The sequence below is a fragment of the Penaeus chinensis genome, chromosome 41 (assembly GCF_019202785.1).
Source record: "Penaeus chinensis breed Huanghai No. 1 chromosome 41, ASM1920278v2, whole genome shotgun sequence".
In the NCBI taxonomy this organism is placed as follows: domain Eukaryota; kingdom Metazoa; phylum Arthropoda; class Malacostraca; order Decapoda; family Penaeidae; genus Penaeus; species Penaeus chinensis.
The window spans coordinates 8,861,083-8,865,239 of NC_061859.1; the positions used below are offsets into that span (position 1 = coordinate 8,861,083).

General features: G+C 32.5%; 1 protein-coding gene across 2 annotated transcripts in view; it reads right to left on the reverse strand.

Annotated features, from left to right (window-relative positions):
* Window positions 1–2,294: 2,294 nt before the first annotated feature.
* LOC125047625 overlaps window positions 2,295–4,157 on the reverse strand; it is a 14,191-nt gene continuing 12,328 nt past the window's right edge. For both annotated transcript variants that reach the window (XM_047645928.1, XM_047645926.1), the window contains exon 4: window positions 2,295–4,157. This exon is cut by the window's right edge and continues 850 nt beyond it. The gene's annotated coding sequence lies outside the window, so the exon portion shown is untranslated.

Consider the following 4,157-nt stretch of genomic DNA (forward strand, 5'->3'; position numbering starts at 1 on the left):
TGCACATCTACTTGACCCAATGCCGCCGGGGAAAATGTTGTGCTCATTTTCTATATTTTTGTGAAATATCTCTGCACATAGATGGCTCTGCTAGTGCTTAGCCACAAAGGAGTCAATTAGTAGAACTTGTGACTTTACATGATTTGAATTGGCAGGAAAAATGTATGTTTTAGTAGTTCTATGAATATCGATGGTGTTATTTTTATTATAAACATTAGTAACAGCAAAATAAGATAACGTAAAATATTTTCGTAAATCTAAGAAAAGGGTAAATGGGCGAGACGGGCAGTATTCATAACTGGCTCATTGGTGACTTACTACAAGTGTAGCCATCTGTGTGTAAAAACAATCAAACAAGTACTCACAGTAGGCATAGCACGTATGTACAGGTCATGCCCGTTGGTATTGGGTTAACCAAATCAGCATGGCTATCAATACATGCCATGTCTAATGTAATATAAGTTTATTTATTGTATTTATACTGATGACTCTACAAGTGCTTAGTCACCAAGGAGTCGGTTATTAGGCCTACTAATCTCACCTGTTTACCCTTTTCCTTGATTTTTGGAAAGTTTCTTTTGTATTATTACATTCTTTAATGTTACCCAGAGTTTAAAAACAAATAATAAAAAAATCACTATCAACAGTTTTATAAAGAAAAGTACGTTTTCCTCTAATTTCAAAGAATGGGGAAATCAGGAGCGGTTACAACGGCCTACTGGTAGACTGTGTAGGCTGAGCATATGCGGAGCCATCTGTATGTAACAAAATTCACAAAAAAATACAGAGGACAGTACATAAATCCATGGGGATTGGGTTACAAACCTGTGAAAAAAAGGAAAACATCTTCCTCCATTTTTGTAAAGATATTTCACAATGTATCATCGAATACCAACTTCTATATCACTATTCATTTGCCTAGGATACAAAAATATCAAACTGCTGTGCAGCTGAATTTCATAATTAAAATATAGTCTGCAAATGAACAGGTACTATTATACTTCCACAGTATCACTAATACATACCCATTCACTGACACTTGTTCATTGGTGAAGAAAAGACAGAATTGGGACTGTATATTTATACAAATATGACAAAATATGTGGATAACAAAGTTTATATAAATCTGATATTTGTAGCAAAATCTTATAATGTTTACCTACCAACAATAAATATACAATGGACCTAATACCAATTGGAAAAAAGAACATTAATTGGCAAAGTGACAAAACATATTTACAATAATATCAATCAAATCATGAAGTATTGGCAAGACACCTGAAAGTATTTTCTTTAAATATATACCAACTTTCTTACATTCACTACTATCAACCACAAATATTAATCAAATTGGAAAAAAAATCCATTGACATTTATAAGACATTGCTGTAATAAAATGCACTCTTATCTTACAAAACAGTACTTAAAAACTATGACTACATAGTCTTAAGATTCAGCCTTTTTGCTATGGCACAGTTAAGACAAATGCATTTCAAGACACCACTTTATCTGAGATTGTACTTTTCGGATCTAATAAAATTAGTATTCCTAGTTTAACAATAGAATTTCCCTTAAATGTAATTCATTTTTGGGGAGCTGCACCAGATATTCTGATTGAGGAACTTGTATGGCCTACTTAGTGCTTTTTGGAACCTATAAGCCTTATCATCTGCACAGTTTGATGTTCCTCTCGCACTGCACAAAACAGAAACGATAATACAAAATAAAGTGATTTTCATGAAGACAAAACACAGTATTTTTGTTCACTAAAATAATCCTAAATGGAAATTATCAACTATCAAATCATTATCAAAACAAAATAAAGTTTAACCATTACTTCTATATGCCATTACTGATGAGAGACTAGTCAACTCAAAGCACATGTATGTTAAAATCTAAAAAGATACCCAAGCTCCTACATCACATAAGAATGGGAGAGACATTGCTTGCTGGAAAATCTAAATGAAAACAAAGCAAAGAAATATATATGATTTAATATTGAGAGTGAGGAGAGAAGGGAGAGAGAGAGAAAAGAGGAAAAATGAAAGGAGAAAGAGAAAAGGGAAAAGAGGAAAGATGAAAGGAGAAAATGAAGAGAGAGAAGAGGAAAGGTGAAAGATGGAGAAAAAGAAGAGGAAAGATGAAAGGAGAAAAAGAAGAGGAAAGATGAAAGGAGAAAATGAAGAGAGAGAAGAGGAAAGGTGAAAGAAGGAGAAAAAGAAGAGAGAGAAGAGGAAAGATGAAAGGAGAAAAAGAAGAGAGAGAAGAGGAAGATGAAAGGAGAAAAAGAAGAGAGAAAAGAGGAAAGATGAAAGAAGGAGAAAGAATTAAACATTGAGGAACGATCAATAGAAAAAGAAAGAATGAAAGAGAAAGACACCGAAATATAGAGTAAAAGAAAGAGAGAGAGGCAATTAGCTACACAGACATATTAAATATACCGACAAAAGAGAGGATTATAAAACAGAAAAATATGACAGAGAGAGAACATGGAATAGACAACAGTAATGAGTAGGAAACCATGAAAAAGAGAGACTGAACATGAAAGAGGTAGAGAAAGAAAAAGAAATAGAAAAAAAAAGGAAGTGGCACAAGGAAAATAAACCCAGGTAAAACACTGGGGGTAATGAGCAACTGTAGGAGGTTCTAGTTCAAGCCTTAACCAACTCACCCTGGCTGGAAAAAATACACGCCATACCCACTGTTATTTTAGACTAAGTCACCAGGAAGACATTTACTAGTACTACCTACCTCACCTGTTAACCCTTTTTCTTAATTACTGGGAAGGTTCTTTTTTATGATCTTATTACTGTTATTCTTATTAGTAGTTCAACAACATTAAACTAATCATAATGCCAATAATACTAATCATAAGTGTCAATATTAACTGCATTAGGAAGATAATAATATTCCTACAAATTCAAGGAATGGGGATACGAGGTATGGTCACTTGGGCTTATTACTTGACTCCCTGTTGACTATGCACTTGTGGAGTCATCTATGTGCAATAAAAGTCATTAAAAAACTAGTGGGCCGTACATAAATTTGGATCGAATGGTTAACATACACTCAAAGAATATATCAAATAACTAAGAAAATGTGAACTTGTAAGCTCCTTACTATTTACAGATAAGGAAAAATATAAAGTTGGACAGCAATACAAAATATTACTTCTTACAATAATGGCAAATTATGATGAAAAGAACAAAGTCATAACAACATTAACACTTCACTAATATGAATATCAACATTTAACAAAAACAAAACAATAAGACCATGATACCCAATTTACAGTTCTTTACCATTACCAACAATGATAAACATAAATATATATAAAAGATTTTACATATATCTTCAACTTTCTCCGAAAGACTGTTTTGTCAGCAAGAACAAGGGTATGTGAGCCCCTGACTAGATTTATATTACGTTAGCACTTTGACTTACTAAACAGCATTAATAGGAATACGAGATTATTCTGAGAACTTCATAATCACCCAAACACCTTAATATGCAACAAATAATAGTTACAGATTATTTATGGTGTGGATGTCATGAGCTAGAAATCCATTCTCGCTTACGGTTCCTCATCTTAAATGCACCTAGATGGAATTTTGTACAAGAAAGACAGAAAAAAAAAGTACCTAGGAACATTATATATGAAAGCTTGTCATTTCAACTTGAATAGAAAGACTATATTATTTATACATGCACGGGGGAAGCCCTGTTTGGGTTTATGTTATTATAAAGTGGGTTTATGTTATTATAAAAGTCTTAATAACAATCAGCATATACGAAGCAGAAATGCAGACAGAAATAAAAGCAGACTGAAAATTGAATACCAAACAGGTTTCTAAGTATACAACAAAAAATTAACGTATATGTAAACATTATTCAAATGCGAAAAAAAAAAAAAAATGCAACACAAGCATGAAATAGGTAAAGATAACACCATGCAACACATTCCTTCACAGGTATTAAAAGAAAGGTATTGGTTTTAATCAAAACAGCTTCGGTTTAACATATATATTATTTCCTAAGGATGAGTATTTGCTCTATGTTCAAAAGAACTTTAAATGCTGTAAGAGGAAAGAAAAGTCACTGAATTGTTTGTAAAGCTTCTCCAAAACTCACATGCCTTAAAGTTAATAATACAATTC